At 40.7% G+C, this 26,259-nt stretch overlaps 1 protein-coding gene and 1 pseudogene across 1 annotated transcript in view; one reads left to right on the top strand and one right to left on the bottom strand.

The window, feature by feature from the left end:
- Positions 1-1,225, top strand: part of kntc1 (kinetochore associated 1) — a 160,274-nt gene extending 159,049 nt beyond the window's left edge. Inside the window, exon 65 of the mRNA XM_073065544.1 lies at positions 387-1,225. The gene's annotated coding sequence lies outside the window, so the exon portion shown is untranslated. The remainder of the gene's footprint in view (positions 1-386) is intronic.
- Positions 1,226-1,784: 559 nt separating this feature from the next.
- Positions 1,785-23,132, bottom strand: LOC140738931 (hydroxycarboxylic acid receptor 2-like; annotated as a pseudogene).
- Positions 23,133-26,259: the final 3,127 nt, after the last annotated feature.

Genomic DNA, 26,259 nt, shown 5'->3' with positions numbered 1-26,259 from the left:
AATAAGAATAGCTTCCATGGCTTTTATGTGGGGCTAAAATACGTTGCTAGTAATTTTAATCTAGTGTTTTTTACATACAATGTCGTTCTTGTTCATGTTATGCTTGGCAATTAGGTCTTTTCTGAAGTAGTTTCATTTCAGGATAGAAAATATTAAGACATACATGAAGAGGGCTATCAAGTGATATCCAAGGAAGTATGCTGACAATAGGTAGTTATAATTCAGAATGTATAGGTCAGAAATGTACTCTTATTCTATGGATTTTAATATTTCTAGCTGGGTGGTTGTGTCAGTAGTGCATAACTTTACTGTTATCTGATGACCTGAAATTTGTTCCTTTAGAGAGTAATTCTTTTTTTTTCTGCATAACAACCTCTTTCCCACAGTAAGGAGACGGACATCAAACAAAACTCTTGTTTCTGATTAGAATCAAGAGAAACTGCCTGAAAGATGTGGAATGTTTGCCTGCTTTATGTGGTCACAGATCCTGGATTGATTCCCAGAACTTGGGATTTAACAAATAAGCATCTGGATTAACGTGCTTCTATTTCATTAATTTAGATTGAAATATTTCATTAGATCAAAATTTATATTATAGAATTAATGTTTTCATATCCACCAATATTTTCAGTAAGCCATTTGTAATGTGAATTTCTGTTGACATATAATTGCAGCTAATGACAAAAGTATGTGCAATAGTTGTCAAATACGCTATCTAGTATGTGGGGAAAAAACAAAGTTAATTTGACAAATTATGTAACTATACATGTGTAATATTTGCCAAATATACTATTTGGTCTGTGGAAAAGAACGAGTGACAAAATTAGACACAAAACCTTTGTTCTCTACACATTATTTAAAAGATGGTTATCCTCATATAGAATTTCTAGCAGCGCCTTCATACACTAAGGACATAACAATAGAAATATTCAACTTTACTGTATTTATTGCTGAGTTGCAGTCAAGCTATTTGCATTGTTAAAACTGATACACAAATATCAGTAAAAATGAATGTTATTGTTTTTGATAAGCATTTTTGTAAATAAACTTTTGGTGTCAGGCTTCATAAAATGTTTAACAAGCAGGAATTAAAATCCACTGTTTAAAATCCACTGCTTACACTGTTTGAACTTTGCAGTAGCAATAAGTTAGAAATTAATTATTAATATTGTTTAAATGTCATAGCACAATCGTGAAAAATTAAACTTGTATATAAAAGCTTTAAGATTGTTATCTTTAGTTTGGGATTTTCATTTTCTACTTTATTAACCAAATATGCACATATTCTTGAAAGAAAGCATATCACAAAAACAATCAGTACTACAAATTTGACATGTTTTTAAGTGCAAACATTTGAGGAGTTTGTTATGTCCAAAGAAGATGAGAGACATATTATGTCACAAGAACTGGAACCTTCCTGAGCACCTATTAATCTGTAAAAGAGAGATGGTAATCAATAATAATCTGAAGAGAAGCAGGTGAATCATAGGTTTTGAAAGATGACTCTCACTCTCTGATACAGTTCAGTTGTATTCCATTCACTCCTATTGTTGAATGTTCGGCATATTTACTTGCATTTCCAGTATTGGCTTATTGGTGTGTGGCACTCTGCTGTCTTCTTGTTGCGTGAATAAGCCCTCCAGACGTTAGCATTATGTCTTTTTTTTAAATGTGAAGCTTGGTTTAAATGCAAGTTTGTTATCCATACTGAATAGTAAGCTTGTTGCTGGAAAATAATTGCAGATGAGTTTTGAGAATTTTTCATTTCACTTGTTCGAACGTCTTCAATGTAAAATATTTTTAAATTTTGAACTGGAGAAATAATAGACAATTGGATCAAGCATGCTATTAACGTAAGTTAGACAAAGTTGTAACGTAAAATCCCTCAACTGCTGCCCAGTATGCCTTGTTAGCTTTTGTTGTGTTTGATTGCAAGATCAGCACAACAAATCTGCCAATATTGCTAGGCAAGAAGCTGAGTATGAACACTATGGCAACAGCTGTCACAACACATTTAGCCTTCATGAATTTTCTTCTGATTTCATTTTTCTTCTGCTGATGTCTTGAAATAATTGAGTAAGTACAGTAGAGAATAATACACAGTGGTGCTACAAACTCAACAACAAATAGAACATCATGCCATGTTGCACCAGCATTTGAAGGATTATACAAGTTGAAGCTTTCACAGAATAGAAGGTTATTTTGTTCAAAGACATGGCTTTCAAAGAGAAGGTATGAGGTCATTCCTATCATTATAGTCCAGGTAAAGATTACTCCCAGAAACATAGAAAATAGGTGCAGGAGTAGGCCCTTCGGCCCTTCGAGCCTGCACCGCCATTCAGTATGATCATGCCTGATCATCCAACTCAGAACCCTGTACCTGCTTTCTCTCCATACCCCCGATCCCTTTAGCCACAAGGGCCGTATCTAACTGCATATTTTTGTGTATAGAGTTTATCTTATGATGGGGATGAACCACTTTAATATAGTGATCTAATGCCACAAGCGTGAGAAAAGCAATGCTTCTTGCCCGATTCAAAGACACCATAAATAAGAGTACACGACAAGCAGCATCCCCAAAAATCCAGTTCTGTTTTGTTCACATAGTAAGCCAGTCGAAATGGTAAGCAACACATCAAAAGGAAATCAGCTAGAGTCAGATTAAAAAATAAATGATACTTGGTTTTGAAGGTTTCATCCGAAAGCAGAAGACCCATAAAGCAACTGCATTACCAATTGAGCCCAGAATAAATTCCACCAACAGCAATGGTACTGCAATCTTCAACAGTTTTGTTTCATCAGGTTCATTAGTGGCATTCTTTGCTGCACAGTCCTTTCTGGAAGAAATTGTCTGAATTTTGTGCAAGATTGGTTTATATTTGAACCTGCTAATGAAATAGTTTCTCTTTAGAGTGGAAGTGGAGCAGCTGGTGGACTGCTATGGTAACAACCTAAACCCGAATGTGGAGAAGACCAGTGAAATGGTTGTGGACTAAAGGCAGGTGCAGATGAACCATCACCCTCTGTGCATACATGGCTCCTCCATAGAGAGAGTTAAGTGCGCCAAGTTCCTGGAAGTACACATCATGGATGACTTCACTTGGTCCCTGAATATCGCCTCCATGAATAAGAAGGCACAGCAGTGCCTCCACTTCTTGAAGAGATTGAGGCAAGAGAGGATCTCAGTCTCCCCCATGCGCCCCCCACCTCCCCAGATCTTAACAGAATTTTACAAGAGTGCCATTGAGAGCGTCCTGACAGGCTGCATTTCTATGTGGTGTGGGAGCAGCAGAGCATCAGGCCAGAAGTCCCTACAAAGGACTATGAGAATGGCTGAGAAGATCATAGGGATCTCACTACCATGAATGGGGGGCATTTATCAGGAATGCTGCATACACAGGGCCTTTAGTATTACCAAGGATCTCACCCATCCATCCATCATCCTTGTTGGCTTTCTATCCTCAGGCATGAGACTAATGTGTAAAGACAAGAACAGTCAGGATAGAAAACAACGTCTTCCCTCTGGCTATTTGACTTCTGAATCCCCTATTGCATTCGATGTGTCACCAGTTAATTTGTTCTGTATGCTACAATATTTAATTTATGTACTTTATTTATGCATAATTCATTTGTAGCATTCATTCTTATTTACCTGTGTTATGTGTACTAGTGTGCTTTATACCCTGGTGTGGAGAAATGTTTCATTTGACAGTGTACATTTATATAGTTAAATAACAAACTTTAACAGGAAGTAAAACAGTGGCAAAAGTAAATTGACTCAGACAGACAGACAGATATACTTTATCGATCCCGAGGGAAATTGGGTTTCGTTACAGCCGCACCAACCAAGAATAGTGAAGAAATATAGCAATATAAAACCATAAATAATTAAATAATAATAAGTTAATCATGCCAAGTGGAAATAAGTCCAGGACCAGCCTATTGGCTCAGGGTGTCTGACAATCTGAGGGAGGGGTTGTAAAGGTTGAGGGCCACAGGTAGGAATGACTTCCTATAATGCTCAGTGTTACATCTCGGTGGAATGAGTCTCTGGCTGAATGTACTCCTGTGCCTAACCAGTACATTATGGAGTGGATGGGAGTCATTGTCCAAGATGGAATGCAACTTGGACAGCATCCTCTTTTCAGACACCACCGTCAGAAAGTCCAGTTCCACCCCCACAACATCACTGGCCTTACGAATGAGTTTGTTTCTGTTGTTGATTCTGTTGGTGTCTGCTACCCTCAGCCTGCTGCCCCAGCACACAACAGCAAACATGATAGCACCGGCCACCACAGACTTGTAGGACATCCTCAGCATCGTCCGGCAGATGTTAAAGGACTTCAGTCTCCTCAGGAAATAGAGACAGCTCTGACCCTTCTTGTAGACAGCCTCAGTGTTCTTTGTAGAGTCCAGTTTATTGTCCATTTGTATCCCCAGGTATTTGTAATCCTCCACTATGTCCACACTGACCCCTTGGATGGAAACGGGTCACCGGTGCCTTAGCCCTCCTCAGGTCCACCACCAGCTTCTTAGTCTTTTTCACATTAAGCTGCAGATGATTCTGCTTGCACCATGTGACAAAGTTTCCCACCGTAGCCCTGTACTCAGCCTCATCTCCCTCGCTGATGAATCCAACTATGGCGGAGTCATCAGAAAACTTCTGAAGATGGCAAGACTCCGTGTTGTAGTTGAAGTCCGAGGTGTAGATGGTGAGGGGAAAGGGAGACAGGACAGTCCCCTGTGGAGCCCCAGTGCTGCTGACCACTCTGTATGACACACAGTGTTGCAAGTGCATGTACTGTAGTCTGCCAGTCAGGTAAACAATAATCCATGACACCAGGGAAGCATCCACCTGCATCACTGTCAGCTTCTCACCCAGCAGAGCAGGGTGGATGGTGTTGAACGCACTGGAGAAGTCAAAAAACATGACCCTCACAGTGCTCGCCGGCTTGTCCAGGTGGGTGTAGACATGGTTCAGCAGGTAGACGATGGCATCCTCAACTCCTAGTCGGGGCTGATAGGCGAACTGGAGGGGGTCTAAGTGTGGACTAACCATAGGCCGGAGCTGCTCTAGAACAAGTCTCTCCAGGGTCTTCATGATATGGGAGGTCAATGCCACCGGTCTGTAGTCATTGGAGCCACTGGGGCGCGGCGTCTTCGGTACGAGAATGAGGCAGGACGTCTTCCACAGCACAGGAACCCTCTGGAGACTCGGGCTCAGGTTGAAGACACGGTGAAGTACTCCACATAGCTGGGGGGCACAGGCTTTGAGCACCCTGGGGCTGACACCAGCCTTGCTTGGATGGAGACGTTTCAGCTGTCTTCTCACCTGTTCAGCTGTGAAGGCCACCGTGGTGGTTTCAGGTGAGGGAGGGGTGTAGTCACGAGAGCAGGGTGGGGGGCTGTGAGGAGGGGAGAGTGGAGTATGTGTTGGTTGGGGGCCGACAACAGATGAACCATGTAGGGGATGGGCAGGGGCCACTATCAAATCTATTGAAGAACAGATCAAGTTCGTTGGCCCTGCCCACACTGCCTTCAGCTACTCTGTTGCTGGTTTGCTGGAACCCAGTGATGGTCCTCATCCCACTCCAGACCTCTCATGTTCTGCTGGAGTTACCACTCAAGCTTCCTCCTATACCTGTCTTTAGCCTCCCTGATCTTGGCTTTCAGGTCCCTCTGTATTGTCCTCACTCCTCCCTATTTCCATCTCAAAATGCCCTCTTTTTAGCGTTCAGGATGTCCTTAATGTCCTTTGTTACCCGTGGCTTGTTATTTGAATAACAAAGAATAACAAAGGACAGTTCTTGCCGGAACATTGCAGTCCACATAGAAGTTGATGTAACCAGTGATGCACTCTGTGAGCCCATCAATGTCCTCTCCATGTGGCTCACAGAGGGCCTGCCAGTCTGTTGCCTCAAAACAATCCTGGAGTGCCTCATAAGCCTCCCCCGACCATTTCCTCACTGACCTCCATTCTTGTGCTGATGTAATGGTTCTTAGTTTAAATTAATCTTAGTGGGAAAGCAAATTTTTGTAGTTATTTATTCATGTAATTACAATACATATACTTTATTGTCACCAAACAATTGATACTAGAGCGTACAATCATCAGTGATATTTGTTTCTGCGCTTCGCACTTCCTGAAGTACAAATCGAATACAAATGTACAAATTCTGCCCACATGTTAGTTGCAGGTTACTTCTATATATTTGACCTATTTACTGATCATTCACTATTTACCTTTTCAAAGATTTTCATAACTTTTAAATGAAAGTAGACATGTTGTGTTGACTTTTAGCCTACTCCAAGATCAATGTAACATCTCCCTCTCACAAAGCTCCCCATTCATTTCACCCATTTCATCCATATACCTATCCAAGAATCTCTCAAATGTCCCAACTGTAATGTATCTGCCTGTACCACCATCCTTGGTATTGCGTTTCATGCACCATCTTTTAACAAAAACAACTACCTCTGACATCTCCTCCACCCATCTCTTCCCCTCCCCCCCCAAACTCTCCTCCAATTGCTGTAGAATTATACCTTCTAATAATGGTCATTTCCACCATGGTCATGGAGATAAACAATTTCAGCAAATATTATCTTAATGTATAATCTCAATTTCTTTATTTGCTTTCTCATGGATCAATTTTTTTTATGGTTCCAATGCTTCTTCTGACTTAGGATCACTTAACTTATGCCAAGCACATCAGGCATGCATCAGACATCAATCAGCTCTGGTATTTCATAACAATAGCAAATCAATTATATGTTTCAGCAAGGATCATGTGGCACTAAATTGTGCATGAAAAAGCTATCTACAAAAGTATTTAGTTGGGTTAACTAGTCCTAAGCAGATAAGAGATTTTGGTAACCCTAGACCAAGTATCATCACTTTTAGAAACCACTGACAATATGTAGAATAAAGTGATAATTTTGGAAACAGAGAAGTCTGATTTGAATTGCATCCTTTCAGCAAGGAAATAGAAGTACAGTAATCAGCTTGTGGCTAGGAGGCTGGAAGCAATTTCCACTAGAGATGTCATGATTTGTTTTTCTTTACCACTTAAATACAGCTAACTGGTCTATTTTCAAGATGTGTTAAACATGATTCTGTATTTAGCTGATAGTCCAAAGAAAAAGGAAGCATCTTATTCACAACAGTATTGAAAAGAGAACAGAAAGGGTTAAGGGAATGCAGCTGTGTAATAGGATATCTGTGATGATGAAATCCATAACTTTGTTTTATTTATTTATCTCAAGAAGATTGCAGCTATTTGTACTTGTTGGATTTCTTGTGGTATTGTCAATAGTAGACTTGTGGTGTTGTCAATAGAAGACTTCTTTGTGGTAGTGTGCTTCTTTGCCATGATAGACATGATCTACAAAGACATGGGTTAGGAAAATGCAAAAATAAAAGGTTATTAACATTAAAAAGTCATGTATATGGTACAGTCTTGGCAGATGAGTGAAGTTAAAGATCATTTATTAGATCTACTATTAAATTCTGGGCTTATTGTTATTTGTCATCTACAGTGTTATTTTAACATCTACAATGATCTGGACGATAATGTGGTAAACTAGATCAACAAATTTGTGAATGACACCAAGGTTGGGGCCTAGTGAACAACAAGGAAGATCATCAGAGCTTGCAGTGAGATCTGGACCTGTTGAAAAAATGGCTTGAAAAATGACAGGTAGAATTTAATGCAGATGAGTGTGAGGTGCTGCACTTTGGGAGGTCAAAGCAGGGTAGGACTAACCAAGTGAACCAAAGGGCACTGAGGAGTATAGTAGAACAGAGGAATTTGAGAATACAGATCCATAGCTTCTTGAAAGTGGTGTCACAGGTAGATAAGGGTCATAAAGAGAGCTTATGGTACATTGGTTTTCATAAATCTTCACTCAGGATAGTGTGAGTGTGGAAGGAGCTTCCCGTGAAAGTGGTGGATGTGTGCTTGATTGCGATATTTAGATGAAGTTTGGATGAGTACGTGGATATGGAGGTCTATGGTCTGGGTATGCATCAATGGGTCTAGACAATTACAGTTCGACATGGAATAGATGAGCCAAAGGGCCTGTTTCTGTGATGTGCTCATAGAACACAGAAATCTACAGCACATTACAGGCCCTTCAGCCCACAATGTTGTGCCAACCATGTAACCTACTCTAGAAATTGCATAGCATATATAGGGGATGATTTATAACATTGGCAGATTTCAACAAAGGGAGATCAAGGCATTGATAAGGAAAGAGAAGGCAGAGTAAGAGAATAGGCTATTATGTGCATATGTGAAAATGTACACATTGAACTGAGATAGCTTAAACTGAGAAAATGGAAAATTAAACAAGTGTCTTGAATCTGGCTTCATAGGCTTGGAAAACCTGGAAGTATTGAATGAAAGTCTATTCAGCGGTTCAAATAGTCTAATTAAAGGCTATATGATCTGCATCTTAAAATCTATAGATTCTTTACAATGCGAATGTGTTGGTTACATTAGGCTGTTGTTTTGTTATCTGGTTCAGATATTCATGTTCAGGTACAAGACCACAGATATTCATGAAGAAGACTTTGTAGTATTGATGCAGCTGTTTATGCACAGGTCAGTGTCCAATGATCTGGTCAGTTTTATTGTTATTGTCAAAAATCAGATGTGGGGGGGGCAGTGGAGAGCAGTAGAATCTGGAAATATGAAATAAAAGCAGAAAATATGAGAAAAACAATATGCTGGCAGAACTCAACATTTCAGGTAGCATCTATGGAAATGAATAAACAGTCACTGTTTCGGGCTGAGACCCTTCATCAGCACTGGAAAGGAAGGGGGGAAGGTGACAGAATAAGGTTGGGGGTGGGGTGAGGGAGGAGTACAAGCTAGAAGGTGATAGGTGAAACAGACGGCTGGGGGGTGATGAAGTAAGAAGCTGGGAGGCGATTGGAAAAGTTAGAGGGCTGGAGAAAAAGGAATCAGGAGAGGTGAGTGGTGAAAAGGAAGGAGGAGGGGCACCAAAGGGAATAACAGGTAGGTGAAGAGAAGACTTAGGAGACTAGAGTGGGGATGTAACCCTCTCACCAGGCTCGTAGGCAAACTTGGTCAGTAGTTCACTGCTAATAGCCACGTGACCCAGCGGAGAGAAGGCCACCTTTATAACAATATATGTCTAGGGTCGGTATGATTTGGGATTCAACCAAACAGGGAAGTTGGGATGTTCTGATTAACAGAACCTTGATTTGAGCAAATGCTGTCCATACAGAATTACCTGTTGACAAGAAATAACAAATCAAATAGCGGCATAAAATTACAAAAAAAGTATATTTACCATTTACAGCTTTTTCAAACAGTTATTAAGAGAAATAAAGAAAATAAAAGGGCCCATTACAGTTAGACCAGTCTAAGTGTGCACGTGATTGCTGGGGCTCATCTATTCCAAAAGCTGGGTATAACCTTTATTCACAGTGCTGAATTCTCACCAATCACTGGTAGAGCTCATCTTGAACTCCTTCATCTCGTGAAGCACTCCTTGCAATTGTGTCTTCCTGTCGGATTGAATCCTACAGGCGTCTGTCCCAATCTTCTCTTCATTGCATCTCCCACCAAAAGACCAAGAACCCCACCACTGCCACAAATCTTTCTCTAGGACCACCTAATCCCACCAGCCTGATTGGCTGACATAACAATCCTAAGCTGAACAACATGCCCCTTACCTTTTGCCAAAACCAAAACATTCTACCAGCAGGACATGCTACTTTCACAGAGAACTACTAAAATGTAATACCTCACAGCATAGCAGCAGGTATCTTAACTAGGACATTACAGGGAATTGAAGAAGAGGGAAAGGGAGGGGGAAGAAATTACTGGAAGCTTGAGAAATCAATGTTCATGTCATCAGACTGGAGCCTATCTAGACGGAACATGAGGTGTTACTCCTCCAACCTGTGAGTGGCCTCATTGTGACAGAAGAAGAGGTCATAGACTGTGATGTTGGAATAGGAGTAGGGATTGGAATTAAAATAGTTGGTCACCGGGAAATCCTTTTTGTAGATGGAGTGAAGATGCTTGGCAAAGTGGGCATTTTTTGTTTGGGACCCTGAATGTAAGTGAAGGTCCCAAACAGTCCTTCCAGATGAGGCAACTGGCAGTAAGGGAAACTGAAACTTGTGGTACACAATTTCACATGGAAAGATTATTGCCGAAGTTTTTATTGCTAACTTTCTTGGCTACAGACCAGAGTACAAACAGATCATTATATAATTTTGGAAAACAAGGGATTATCAGTAAATGCAAAGACACTTTGCCTCAAACTCACGTGGATGTGGCCTGCACTGAACTATTATCTACTAGTAATAGGATGGCTTGTGGTTGGAAGTATTTAAGAGAAGCAGCTAGTATTTTAAAGGATTCAGGCTGTAATGAGCAACCTCACTGGACAATTGCCAAAGGCTGAACCGTTTCTGCTGGATTTCCATAAGCTGTCTTAAGAAGAGTGGATACACATGTAGAACACCAATGATGTTCACTGACCTGAGCACTGCATTGGAAGGATTTGTGGAGACAGGATTTGTTGTGTATCTCCAGTGTGTTGAATGGCAACTAACAAATGGAAATAAAGCTAGACTCTATTGTTCAATGGTGATGTTGCACACTAATGGTCTTATTGTTTCATAACCACAAGCAAGCCTCTATAATAATAAAACCAAAAGATCACAATCCACAGGGAAGAAATTCCTTCTAATAGCTGTGTGAAATAATTGGTCCCTATATTTTCAAATCTTTCCCTAGTTCTAGATGTCCCCATTTGGGGGAAATGTTCTGAAAATTCCTCTAACCTCCAACCTGCTCAACCTCTCTACATCTATCAATCTTTTTATCTGGGAAATTAATCAAGTATGTCTTCTCTGCACTGTCCCCAAGGTAAGTATATCTGTCTTGCAGAGTAGTGGACTAGCTCAATATATAACAGACACATCTATCCTTCAACATGGAGACCTAAATTGTTTACAGTACCACTGTAAAGTTGCATCAAAACATCCCTATTTTTGTGCTCCCTGTTCCTCACAATAAAAGAAAGCAATCTGTTAACTTTTCTAATTACTTGCTGTACCAACACCTTAACATTTTGTTTCACATACTAGGATCCATCACTGATGTGTGGGGCTCCACAGGTTTCTGATTACAGTCTGAAAATGACCCACTTATCCTGACAGTTCCATGTTCACATCCTGCCTTGATTATACCAAACTGGAGCTCTTTTTATTCTGTGCTGTAAGCTTTTATGTGCTACTTTATTGAATGGCTTCTGGAAATCCAAAAACACGACATCTACAGACTCCCTTTTATCCATCCTGATTGTTATATCCTCTATTTTCCATTCAAGCCCATTTAGATCTTTCAGCCAGAAAGAGTCCTTAGCCCCTTCAGATTAAAAATAATAATTGGCAGAATCATTTAACATTAGTTATAAATGCTGAATAATAGAGATGAAGTCCAGGAATGACCAGGAAGTTACCAATTTAGATCTGAAGCAGCTGTGAAACATAGTCTGAAATAACATTAAATGGTTACGTTTATACTACCACATAAACAAATAAGTCATAAACATGAGATTCTGCAGATGCTGGAAATCTTGAGTAACGCACACTAAGTGCAGGAATTCAGCAAGTCAGACAGCATCTGTGAAATGACCCTTCATTAGGACTGAAAAGGAAGGAGGCAGAAGCTGGAATAAGAACGTAGGGGGAGGGATGCCAAACAAGTTGATAAGTGTGTGAAGTGTTCCCTCACTTGGAAGTACTGTTATGGATCCTGACTGATGGTGAGAGAGGTGGTGTAGGGGCACCTTGCAGGAATAAGTTCTAGGGAGAGAGAAGTGGGGAGGGATGATTAGACAAGGGAGTCACATAGAGAGTAATATATACGGAAAGCACAGAGTAAGGGTGGTGCGAGGGACAGGAAGATGTGCTTCATTGGTAGAACCCATTGTAGATGAAGGAAGTTATGGAGGATGATGTGCTGGATCGGGAGGCTTGTAGGTGGTAGGTAAGGACAGGGAACAGACAAGTCTTTTCTTTTTTACCTTGTCAGGAAATGTGATGTCCACTGTTGATTCACTCATTGACATCAAATGTCAATAAATTAGTAATCGAAGGTATAGAAAAATATTGAATGTGGGTTATGTGTGAGAGGGGGTGTTTTATTAAGATCATGGTGCACTTGAGTTGGTGGCTTTTATTTATTCTATGTGTTCTTTTTCTTAAATGCATATGTTCTGGAGAAGATTGTACAGATTGATTGGGAATCCAACAGAAAACTAAACATAGTGCATGGTTCATCAAATGTTGCTTTGGCACCAACTGTGGACAATGTAGAAGAGGTGAAAATATTTGGAGAATTAATTGATTCTGCCCTGAGTGCAGATGTTCCACACTGCAATAAATAGATATGGCCACAGTGAACAGGACAGGTCTGCTGAAAGGTAGAACAACAGAAGAATAAGAAGGCAGTATTCCAAAGGGAGATTAATTTGACAATTGGTTCCCCTGTGGTAATGTGAAGACTGGGGTGAGGGAACAAGAGTACTGCTGAAAGTGCTCGTGTCTCTTCTCGGTTGGGGGGGGGCGTGATTAGAAAAAATAATTATATCGGGCAGAGTCAATGTGGATTTCTGAAAGAAAAATTAGGCTTGACATATCTGTTAGAGATTTTTAAGGTTGTAATGAGCAGAACAGATAAGGGTGCACTGGTTGATGAGATGTATTTGGACTTTCAGATGGTCTTTAATAGGATGCCAGATAAGTGATTGTTAAACAAATGAATTGGAGCCTAGAATAATATACTTCCCTGCATAGAAGATTGATTGATGGATAGAGTAGAGCAGGGAGTAGGAAGAATTGTGTCATTTTCAGGTTCTAAGTTGTGGCTAGTGAGCCCCAGCTGTTCAGCCAGTTATTGATGAGTTGGATAAGACTACCAAGTACCCCTCCAATTTCTTAGAAGTTTGTATAGATTCGAAATGTCATCTAAAACTTGGTCAAACTCCTTTTGATGCTTGGTGGAGAGTACCCTGACTGGCTGCATCATGGTCTGGTATGGAGTAGTATACAAACAGTAGTGGACACAGCATGGTCCATCACAAGCAAACCCCTCGCAATCAGTGAGCACATCTACAAGGAGCGCTGCCACAAGAAAGCAGCATCCACCATCAAGGACTTTGGCAACCAGGCCATTCACCCTTCTCGCTACTGCTTTTGGGCGGGAGATTCAGGAGCCTTGTGCTCCACACCACCAAATTCAGGGACAGTTATTATCCTAAACCATCAAGTTCCTGGACCAACGTGCATAACTTCACTCACCTCAACATTGAACTGACTCCACAACCTATGGACTCACTTTCAAGGTCTCTACAACTCATGCTTTCAGTATTATTTATTATTTTTATAATTTGTCCTCTTTTGCAAATTGAATGTTCGTTAGTCTCTATGTATAGTTTTTCATAAATTCTATTGTTTTTTAAATGCCTGCAAGAAAATGGATAGTATATGCCGAAATACATGTACTTTGATAATAAATTTACTTTGAGCTCTAAGGGGGTCAAGTGCAACCTACCTAAGTTTGTTGATAACACTGAAGTGAGCTGTGGAAAGGTTTCATGTAGGATAGACAACCAAAGGGAATAGGTAAGGACTTTGCAGATAGAATCTATCATAGAAAAGTGAGGTATTTCTTAAATGGTGAGAGACTGAAGGGTGTTACCATTCAGAGGGGTCAGATGTCCTTGTACATGCATCACTGAATATTAACTGGCAGGTACACAAAACAGCTGGGAAGACAATTTTTTTTTGCCTTTGTTGCAAAATGATTTGAGTCCTATAGTAGAAATGTCTTTCTTCGATTATTCAGGGTCCAGGTGAGACTGCATCTGGAATGACGAATACAGATTTGGTTTTCCTGTCCAGTACTTGCAATAGAGGAAGAGCAGTAGCAGTTACAAGGTTGATCTGATGGGGCTGTAGCATGAGACTTTGCTTTCTTCAGTTTGACATATGGAGCCTGCAATATTCTTCTGGTATCTGACTGATGTACAGTGATGTTGTTCTGCTGTCTGAGATATCTGGAAATGGGAATCAGTCTCAAAAAGGATGGAGAAGGTCATGCATTCATGACAGATAAAAGGACAGTTTTCTTAAATCAGAAGGCAGTGAATCTTTAGCTGATATTTCCAGGAGGGTTGCAAGTACTCAATCACTGAGTACAGGTTGTGGTGAACTATATATACCTGTCTGGACACGCCCCCTGTTGACTGCTCCTGTGGCCCCTCCCACTGACCATGGCTCCTCCCACAGACCCCAGTATAAAGGCGATTGAGGCCTGAGCCCAGCCCTCAGTCTCCAGGATGTAGTATGGTGGTCAACTACTGCTTGTTCCTTCTTCCAGTCAATAAAAGCCGATATCTTGCCTTCACGTCTCAGAGAGTTGTTGATGGTGCATCACAGGTCCTCCCAGGTTCTATTTCTGTGAATGGTTCGTTACCCGGGCAATTCACAAGTTGGACGTATGGCTGCAAATGGAGTTCCCAAATAAGAGGATCCCTGTAGCCTAATAGCAGCCAGTCTCCAAAATGCTCATTCGTAACTTGTGGAGGACTTGTATATTCAAGAAAGAGATTGATAGATCTCCTTATATATTAAGTGTCAAGTGCAGAAAATTGGCAAAAGTGAAAGAACAGTGGCCAAAACCTTTTTGAATGGTGAAGAAGATACGAGGGATTGAATGGTCTACTGCTTCACGTTCTAATGCAACATACACAAAATGCTGGAGGAACGCAGCAGGGCAGGCAACATCTACGGAACTGAATAAACATTTGACATTTTGGGCCAAGACCCTTCTTCAGGACTGGAAAGGAAGGAGGAAGATGTCAGAATAAAAAAGGTGAGGGGAGGGGAAGGAGGATAGTTAAAAGGTGATGAATGAAGCCAGGTGAGTGGGAGAGATAAAGGGCCAGTCAATTTAATCACCTCACAGCTTCTCACATCACCACCCTCCCCTGCCCACCTGGCTTCACCTGTCACTTTCTAGCTTGTAATTGTACTGCTTCCCCTTCTCCCACCTTCTTATTCTGGCTTCTCCCGCCTTCCTTTCCAGTCCTGATGAAGGGTCTCAACCCGAAACGTCGACTGTTTATTCATTTCTATAGATGCTGTTTGACCTGCTGAGTTCCTCCAGCATTTTGTGTGTGTTGCTCCGGATTTCCGGCATCTGCAGTATTTCCCATGTTCCTGTTCTGATGTTTGAATGACAAGAGTCATTCAGGCATTAGAACATGATGTAGTATGTGACCTGGTGGCTCTGGTGATATTAACTGAAAAGAATAAATCATAACAGAATGGGAGAAAACAGTGTGATCTTGGTAAATGGAGCAATGAGATCACAACAAATGTTTTGAGCTGCAAATGTGATTATTAAGGCAAACTTTCACAAATAATCCTCGTCAACAAAAATCATTATAATCATTAGGAAAATTAGGCACCGATGCTTTTTTTTTGAGAACTTGGTGGTTTGCAGCTTGATATTATTTGCTTTATAAAGAGCTGTTATGTAGCTTCTTTGGATTTGGTAATTTCATTTTTTTTTACCATCTGTTTCCTGGTCAAATTTTGTCCCTTGGGTAAAATAATGAAAGTCAGTAGCATTTGGTGTCTTAAGTTGTAGGACTCCATTAGTTTGCAGTAATTGTTCAGAGGAGTTAATTTCCATAGGTCAGTGAGTCCAAGGAATCCTAGGTGCCAAAGGGTTCAGAGGGCTAGGAAGAGAAAATAAAACAGAAGTGTGGCAAGAATAAGGAATGGAAATGGTTGGGGAGGGTGGGGGTTCAGGAGTGTACAAAGTGAAGTGGGATTGGGTTGCGTTAGAGAGCACTGAAATATTACTGGCAAATTAAGGGCAAGAGGGAAACTAGTAAAAGAGGAGAGCCTATTATGGATAAAATGAATGAAATTAATTTATTTTGGTCAGTACAAACATAACAAAAAGCATCGTTTACAATGATGACTTCATAACGATGATTTCATCGGACAAAATTACAACAAAAAAACATAGATATTCTTTAAAACAGACCAAAAGGGTGTAGGCTGAAGCTACAGCTTATTATGCCTACGCCTCTTACTTATACAACACCATATTTGGCATCAATCATCACATCAAAAACAAAAAATTTCATAATCTTTTAACACAAAATCCAATCCCAAATATCATTTATCTACGTTACTCCCATTCGTTTTAAGTCATGTATTTTATATTTGTTCATTAAATAATTTTAAAATAATTTTTTAAACTTGTTAAGTGTGGTACATGATTTTAAATTCTTACTACAACTGTTCCATAGATTCACCCCTCTGACTGAAATACAATGATGTTTTACATTTGTTTTCATCCTTTGTTTTTGAAATATACATGTTCCTCTCAAATCATGTTGACTTTCTCTCATTTTAAACAACCTTTGGATACTTTGTGGTAGCTACAATAGAGCCAGAGGGCTGAGATAAAGTGTGAAATAGATGCTTTATAACTGTAGTTGGAGAATTCAGGGAGGGTGAAATCTACAACATGCTATCATTATAAAAGAGAAAATGATAAAACTGGTTAGGCCACATCTGGAGTATTGCATACATTTCTTGTCAGCACATTATAGGAAGGATGTTGAGGCTTTGCAGAGGATGCAGAAGAGGTTTACCAGGTTGCTGCCTGGATTAGTTGGCATGTGCTATAACCTAGGTTGTTTTCTGTGAAGTGGCGGAGTCTGAGCAGAGGTTTACATGATTATGAGAGACATAGGTCGAGTAGGCAGACAGCATCTTTTTTTCAGGGCTGAAATGTCTAATACCAGAGGGCATACATTTAAGGTAAGTGGGGTTAATTTTAGAGGAGCTGCGGGGGTGGGGGCATGAGTCTTTTTTTTACACAGAGAGTGGTGGGTGCCTGGAACACACTACCTGTGTTGGCAGTAGAGGTAGAAACATTAGGAAATTTTGAAGGTTAAATAGGCACATGAATGTGAGGGAATGGATAGGGACATTGTGAAGGCAGAAGAGATTAGTTTAGTTGGCCATTTGATTACTAATTTAATTGGCTCAGTGCAACGCTGTCGGCTGAAGGGCCTTTTCCTGTGCTGTACTCTATGAGAAGTCATTAGATGTCTTAATGGGCTTAAAGATGGATAAATGTTAAGGGTGTGATGAGATATATCCCAGGCTGCTGGTCAAGAGAGGAGATTGCTGGGGTCCAGAGATTTTCGATCACAGGTGAAGCACCAGATGACTCGCAGAGATAAAAAAAATGATATTCTTATTCAAAATGGGCCGCAGGGGTACGCCAAGTAATTAGAGGCCTGTGAATCAAACGTCAGTAGTAGGGAACTCATTGGGAAACTATCTGTGAAGCAGGACCAATCGGCACTTGGGAAGGCACATGTGATCAAGGACAAAATGGTTTGGTGATGGGAGGCAGAGGATGGGCAGAGAGTTATTTTTGATATTGGAATCCTCTGACTGGTGCCATTCCACAGGGATCTGTATTGGCATCCTTGCTGTTCTTTATATACATTAACGATTCAGATGGTACAATTGGTGATAGTGAGCACGATAGGCATGTACCCCAGTAAACTATTAATTAGTTAGTAAGATGGATAGAGCAATAGCTAATGGAATTTAATTCTAATAAGTGCGAGTTGGAGTACCTTTGGAGGGCTGATAAAGGTAGGATATACACAATACTGTAAATGATAGGGCCTTAGAGCAGGGGTTCCCAAACTGGAGTCCACAGACCCCTCAGTTAATAGTAAAGCTCATTGGCATAACAGTGGTTGGGAACTGCCTTGGAGTGTATTGGGATAAATTACAACTGCCTTAAGGGGCAGCAGTAGTAGATAAGGTAGCAAAGAAGACATATGAGATACTTGGCTTCAATAGCAGAGAATATAAAAGCATGCAGGTACAATGTTATAAAACACTGGCTAAGCCAGAGCTGTGTGCAGTCACCATATATAGGAGGGACATGATTGCTCTAAAGAGGGTGCAGAGCTGTTTCATCAGGACGCTACATGGATCTCAGGTGTGAGGTGAGATGAGAAAGGGTGGGTTTATCATCCTTGGAGAAGAGAAAGCAGAAAGAAAACCTGGTGGAGATGTGTAAAATTCTGCGAAGCATGAACAGAATAGAAATAGGAAACTTACCCCCGTAGGAGAGTTTTCTAAAGCTATGGAGTATAGGTGTAGGGTAAGTGGTAACAGAGTTGGGCAGGATCTGAGGAAGAAACCCAGAGTGTGGTTTTAAAAAAAAAACTGGAAAGCATTGCCTGAGTGGGAGGTGGAACCAGGTACTCTCACCTTTGATAGGAACATATCTAATTGAACACCTGAAGCATATAAAACCACAGACTAAATGATGGTTGAATGCAAATAATTAGAAGGCTAAAGAGCCTGTTTCTGTTTAATCATAAATCATCCCTGCAGTATGTGGAACTATGCCAAACTTAATAACTTTCCTTATTAATTCAAAAGTTCAAAGCACATTTATTATCAAAGTATGTACACAAATAAACTCTTCTCGGGCTTCCAGCTGGTACAGGTATCGTTTTTTAACTGACATTTCAATGACAAACTCTGCCGTCCTCATCAGGGATGCTGCCTGGGCATGTCTAGTCTGGTGATATCATCCATCCGTCCTAACTGGTTAGTCCTCATCCACTCAGGTTTCTGCTGTCCCACTTAAGTTATAATCAAATTCCAGTTGCTATTTAGAGTGAGACCTTCATCTTTGGTAAAATCCTTTTCCTCTAGAAATATTCTTTCAATATTTCGAAGTATGTATACATTCTACAATCTTGACATTCAGCTCCTTACAGGCAGCCACAAAACAAAGAAACCCTAAAGGAACCCATCGAACAAAAGGACCGTAAAACTCCCAATGCGCAGACAGAAAAAAAAAATCATGCAAACGATAAAAATAAGGAAATAGCATTCAGAACTGAGGTTTTCCGAAAGACACAAAGCAGAGACATCACTGCAGCTGGAGCGGGCCACAGCCTCAGTTCAGCGCACATTGCAGTGCAGTGAGCGGAGCCAGCCCTAACAGCCCGACCTTTACAATTTGGCCTGGCGCTTAAATCATCCAAACACTGGGTCGTTCCTTGCAATGGAACAATTTATCGCTCATGCACATGGTCCATGTGTTAACCTCAATGCAACCTGTGCATGGTCTGCACTCTGCATCAGACCAGGTTTCTGATAGCTGCATCAATGTGTTATCAGCTATCACCATTGACAAAAGTTTTCTTCCCCTTGTAAATATTCTGAATGAAGTCTGGCTTGTATTGATACATTTACCCCCAAAGAGCAGTGTGAAGATTGTAATTTGTATGCAGTGTATATCATTAGTTTTCAATATTTTTATCCTGCTTTTTTGCAGTTACATTAAATAACCTCTAAATTATTATCCAAGTCACCAAGAAGCAGAATTTCTTTATCAAAATATGACACAGTACATGTTACCTGCAAGTTTTATCATTTAAAATTCTTCAATGTTTTAATAATTCTGAATAAAATTTCAAAAATCATTTGAAGAATTAATTATGTGGTGATTGCAAGTATGCCTTTAGTATGTTGCAATGAATTACCATAATTCGGGAAGTAAGCATAACTTATTGGAGCAGATAGATAAAGTGAGAGCGGTTTTAATGTTTCCACTTCAGCTTCTGTGTTGAATTATAGAGCCTTCGTCTGCTGGGTGATGAAGGCTGGCTGGGATTTGGTCCTTGGAGAGGTCCAGATAAGTTATTTATCTGGCATTTAGATGTTATTTTTACAGTATTTTACCTTTTATGGGCTGTAATTGAAATATGTGTTTATTTTGTTGAGTTGGCTCTCTCCTCAGAAAACCAGTTCTCAAAGAGGCTCAAAGTCATTACTGGATCCCTTTATGCCTTTTCCAAGGATCAAATTCTTGCCTCAGGGTCAGGTCCAACTGCTTTTCGGTCCGGGATCTGCCGCTCTCCCTGTATTTCATACTGCAATGTTACAGGGTGCTTAGAAACTTGGGAGACAAGCTTGCTAATTACTTTCCATTCATTTTAGATCTCTGCCATAATACATGGGAGTTTTCCAAACCCTACCAGGTAAATTCATGGGAATATGCGCTGTAAGAATTTTAACTTAGACGTCAAGTGGAAAATATCTTTCATTGTGTATTAATTTCCTGTGAATTCTGAGTGTAGATAACATTGGCTAAGGTCCAGTATTTCTGCTCTGTCAGAATACAAGATTGTATATATACTACTATGGGTATTTGTAATGAGACAGTGCCTTTAATGAAATAAACTGAAGAAGACGGTTTACACTGATGCTCGCAAATAAAATGTAATCTTTACAAGGGGTGAGAGTTGTCTGTGGCAAAGTTAAACTCCTAACCAATATTCTTGTCAACTTCTTGTTGTAAACAAGTATCAACGTAAGAGAATGGGGTTATGTTGTTTGCCTTGCATCAAACCAAATGTGGCTTCGTTATTTGCACTGATATGATTGAGTTCAAAGAAGCTTGCAGACCAGACTGGTTCATTACTTAGCACATCAAACATGGTCACAGGTATAGTTGATCAACCAATAGTTGGAATATTTGTGTACTCGGAGAGTCAGCATTAACTCTGGATGTTTGGGATCTCAACCACAGAGGCTTTTGGACTATTTGTGCGAAATACTTTGATCAGCAAAGGTATCTGAGAAACGATCACGTGCAAATAATGTCAACTAGTTGCAAAAGAGTATAAATGTTTGAAAGCATTGGGGATTGTTAGGAATGACAAAGAGAATAACAGAACGACGGGTTGACAGAAAGAAGAACTAGGATTCATTCCTCAACCTTCAGTTTCTACGATGAACTATTTATTTGTCTGCAACTCATTGGTATGTTCTTTTAGTTCGCATGAATTGTACCTGTGTTTGGAAATCCTTTGTAAATCTTTAGTAATTCATAAATCTTTTATAAATCAGAAATCCTCTGTGTTAAATATGTATTAAGAACTGTCTGTCTAAAATTAAACGTGCGTCATTAAAAATAAACTGTATAAACTACTTTGTTAGTTGGAAGTATCTCCTTTTGAAGTTTAGAGTTTTACAAGGCAGTGAGACAATACCATCACCTCCCTAAGTTCTCTGAGCCAGCCATTGATCACCTCTCTGCCTCGGAACACACTCGTGCTTTATTAATATTCTTAATGACTTTTTATTTTATTTTATTTAGTAAATTTTTCTGTACTTTGTTATATCTTAATAGATTTAGAATCTTGAAACCTTATTCTTTTGGAGTGTTCTTGCTCCACTACTGATCAAAATCTTCAAAATATACCTAGTAATATATGAAATAAACCTGTAATATCCCATGACAATGTATTAGGGTAGACAATCAAAAGTCTGGTTTATAAACCTAAAGAGTTATATCCAGGACCCATATCCTGTTTATGTTACAGTAATCCAGAGAATGACCAAGTGGGTCCACGTCTGTTATGACTGCTGGGAAATGTGAACTCAGTTTTAATTAGGTCACCTTGAGTTTAAAAATAAAATCTTGGATCAGTGACCATCAATGTACCACGCTGTAGAAACTTATCTAGTTCTTTTAAGGGGAAAATCCCAAGTCTTTTCTGGCCTAAGATATGTGAAATTCCAGTCCAGCGGTAACAGGCATGATTCTCAACTTCCCTCTAGAATGGCTTAGCAGGCAATATTGTTACATAGAACATAGAGAAAACACTGATGTTGTGCCTTCTTTTGAACCTACAACAAAATCAATTTAACCCTTTCCTTCCACATAGCCCTCCAGTTTTCTTACATCCATGTGCTTATCTAAGAGTCTCCCAAATGAACCAAATATCTACGACAAAATCTGATTAACAACATTCTCCATCCACTACCTACATCTCAATTAGGAATCGATGCAGCCAAGTTTCCCTGAATCCCATGCTTCCTGATTTTCTAAATGGGGATCCTTGTCAGATACCTTACTAAAATCCAGATATACCATATCCACTGCTTTGCCTTCATCAATATGTTTTTGTCACTTCCTCAAAGAATTCATCAGACTTGTGAAGTACAACCTACCCCTCATAAAGCCACGTTGGTTATCCCTAATCAGACTATGCTTCTATAAATATTTGTAAATCCCATCGCTAAGGATCCTCTCCAATAGTTTTCCCACCACTGAAGTAAGACTCATTGGTCCTTCATTCCCGGGAATATCGCTGTTACGTTTCCTGATCAAAGGAATAATATTTGCCATCCTCCAATCTTCTGGTACACCTGTTGTGGCCAGTGAGAGTGCAAAGATCATTGGCAAAAGTGCAGCAATCACTTCCCATTGTAATCTGGGGCTTATCCCTTCTGGTCCTGGGGAATTATCTGACCTAATATTTGGGGTGTCTAGGGAGGGGTAGCACATCTGGTGGGGGGCCAGCCATACCCTGTTTCAGGACAGCTCGTCCACCTTTGGTTCCCACCTGGCGCTCAGCTCTCACCTGTAGCTGTAACACGCGCAGCGGCCACACCCCGGTAAACCGCCTCGCCAGACGGGCCAAACCAGGTGAGGGCAGCCGACGGGTCTTCGACCCTCGGTGAGGTAGGGGATCTGCCTGTCTCAGCGTGCGAAGTCTGGACATGGTGGATTGAGTGGAAGAGACCGATAAATGGTTTGACAGTCAAGAAGGCAGGCCAGCAGGCATCTGTGGAGCGCTAAGAGCACGACAAGGCACTTAGACATCCTGGTCATCCACTGCAAGAGGTGGGATCTCTTTAAACTCACTCAGCGGAAAGCAAAGGCAAAGCACTCCTGTAACCTGCCACGTACGCGATTTCCCAATATGTCAGAGCGGTGTGGGGGGAAATCATCTGCCAACTGGAATTTCCAGATGTGACCTAACGACAAATATTTTTTCAGAATTTCCATCACATCCTCTTTCTTAGTGTTGATATATTCCAACATATCTACCTGTTCTACAGTTTTCTTGTATTCATCAAGATCCTTCTCACTGAATACTGAAGCGAAGTATTCCTTAAGGATCTGCCCTTCCTCCTTGAACTGTGGCACCCTCATTCTAGTCTTCCTTTTCAAGATCAAGTTTATTGCCATTCAACCATATAGATGTGCACGACTAAACAAGACAATGTTCAACCGGCCCAAAATGCACGACACAGTACTTACAACTCACACAAAACTCAAAGGTAATATTGCCACAAGTAAATTGACAAATAATAAGGTGCATTTATGACATAAGTCAAAAAAAATCATTAGCATATCCTTCTGGGGTTTTACACGTGGTTAGACCTGGCTGGTGACAGCGAGTTCAGTAGTCTCACAGACTGAGGGAATAAACTGCTTTCTATTCTAATAATCCTTGTCCTAATGCTATGGTACCTCTTGCCTGTCTGGTAGGGTCACAGAAAGATTGTTGGATGGATGGGTGGGATCCTTGAAAGTGCTGAGGACCCTGCGTACACAGTGCTCCTGATAAATACGTTGGGTGAGTGAAGAGAGACCCTGATGATCCTCCCACAGTCCACACAATTGCACAATCCTTTCTAGATACCATGCAACTTCCATACCATTTAGTGATACAGCTGGTCAGGACACTCCCAACGGAACTCCTGAAAAAAATCGGTTAGAATGGGGGAGGGGTGGAATTCTTAACTACATGTCGAATGACTTGGATTTTTTTTCTTAATCTTACTCAATAAGGCTTTTCCATGTCCCATTCTAGCCCTCCTAAGTCTATTCTTGAGCTCTATTCCAACAAATTCTGCTCCATCTAAACCTTCTGCACTGAGCAGAAGGCAATCAATATTAGGGAGGTGGAAGTCACCCATGACAACAACCCTGTTACTTTTGCATCTTTTCAAAATCTGCCTCCCGGTCTGCACCTCTGTGTCTCTGTTGCTACCAGGAAGGCCACAGAATACTCCCAATAGTGTGATTTCTGCCTTCCTGTTTCTTACTCCCACCCGCACTGACTCCGTAGACAGCCCCTTCAGATTTCAGAATGGTCTCGTGTTCTGACTGAGTGACTGCAAGGGCTGGGTGGCTGGGTGAGAGTGGGTGACAAAGGCTCTTTATTTGTGGATAATGTCCCTGGAAGAAGGACAGCGGGGAGAGAGATGTTGAAACAGTGAGGTACAAAATACTGCAGTTGCTGGAAACCTGAAACAAAGGGGAAATATTGGAAGTATTGTGGTATTAAGTATGAATTTAAATACCTCATGTATCTTTCCATCTATTATTCAGCTTGGCAAATATTACACACTTTTGAAATGAAATTCTGTAAACTATCAAAAGGAGTTATCAAACTAGGGTTTTTATTTCTGCATTTAAGGATTGATCTGAAGGTTATTAATATTAGTAGAACTAATAGTTATAACATGCAGTAGATGGACAGTTTCCATGGATGGTGGGGATTGAATCACAGGAAGCATGATTTGCCATTGGAAGAGATTTTCTCCCCAGCCTTCAAAATCTGCACGGAGCTTGCCTACTGATCAAAGATGACAGGTTTGTCCAGAGAATTGAATTGACTTTATTTCTTGCATCTTTCACGTACATGAGGAGTAAAAATCTTTACGTTACATCTCCACCTAAATGTACCCGTTGGTCCTGGCTTTTATGCTGCGGTTCCGTTTCCCAGATGTTAGCAGCTGGAATAGATTGTGGTTGGGTTGACTTGGAACCCCAATGATCCCAAGGTTTTTACACACCTGTCCTTGTAAATGTGCTGTATCATGGGAAGTTCACAACTACAGATGCCCTGGGCTGTCCGCACCACTCTCTGCAGAGTCCTGTGATTAAGGGAGATACAGTTCCCCTACCAGGCAGTGATGCAGCCAGTCAGGATGCTCTCAATTGTGCCCCTGTAGAAAGTTCTTAAGATTTGGGGTGGAAGAGGCTCTGTTGTGCCTTTTTCACCACACAGCTGGTGTGTACAGACCACGTGAGGTCCTTGGTGACGTGGATGCCGAGGAACTTGAAGTTGTTCACCCTCTCAACCACAGATCCATTGATGTCAATAGGGGTTAGCCCATCTCCATTCCTCCTGTCGTCCACAACCAGCTCCTTTGTTTTTGCGACATTGAGGGAGAGGTTGTTTCCTTGACACCACTGTGTCAGAGAGATGACTTCTTCCCTGTAGGTCACCTCATTATTGTTTGAAATTAGGCCAATCAATGTAATGTTGTTGGTAAATTTACTTAGCAGGTTAGAGCTGTGGGTGGCGACACAGTCATGGGTATACAGGGAGTAAAGGAGGGGACTCAGTACACAGCACTGAGGGGCTCCTGTATTGAGAGTCAGAGGGGTGGAGGTGAGGGAACCGGCAATCTGGCAGGGAGTCCAGGATCCAGCTGCACAAGGCAGGATCAAGGCCAAGGTCTCTGAGCTTCTTTTCGAGCCTGAATGGAATTATAGTGTTGAATTCTGAATTGTAGTCCAAGAACAGCAATCTCACATAAGCAGTTGTGTTAATTGGAGAATTTCATTTCTTCTTTCAAAGACAGGAGCATCACAGGACTCTTCAGTGATAGTGATTGTGTTGTTGCGTGAACTAAGTCGCCAGACAGACACTAAAGCTAGTGTCTTATATAGAAGTGTTTTATTCAACAAAAATGAGCAACAGGCATCATAATGAGACACTCGTGTAAGAAGAGACTTGCTTGACCCAATATTACATGAGATTTTTATATGCTAAAGATCAAAGATAACAGCGGGACATTTCTATAGTTACAATGTTCAGTATTTACAATGCTCTCTTTGAATTACATGTAGTTTTCAAACACATACTTCTTCACACCCACTCTCCAGACACGCAAAATGAAAGTTAATCCCCACTGAACCCTCTCCAGTGTCAGTATATCCTTTCTAAAGTAAGGAGCCCAAAACTGCACACAGTCCTCCAAGTGTGGTCTCACTAGTGCCTTATAGAGCCTCAACCTCACATCCCTGCTCTTATATTCTAACCCTCTGGAAATGAATACCAACATTGCATTCGCCTTCTTCACCACCGACTCAGCCTGGAGGTTAATATTTAGGGTATCCTGCATAAGGACTCCCAAGTCCCTTTGCATCTCTGTGTTTTGAATTCTCTCCCCATCTAAATAATAGTCTGCCCATTTATTTCTTCCACCAAAGTGCATGACCATACACTTTTGAACATTGTATTTCATTTGCCGCTTCTTTG

This window comes from Hemitrygon akajei, chromosome 14 (genome assembly GCF_048418815.1).
Source record: "Hemitrygon akajei chromosome 14, sHemAka1.3, whole genome shotgun sequence".
In the NCBI taxonomy this organism is placed as follows: Eukaryota; Metazoa; Chordata; class Chondrichthyes; order Myliobatiformes; family Dasyatidae; genus Hemitrygon; species Hemitrygon akajei.
This window is presented reverse-complemented; position numbering and strand designations above follow the sequence as displayed.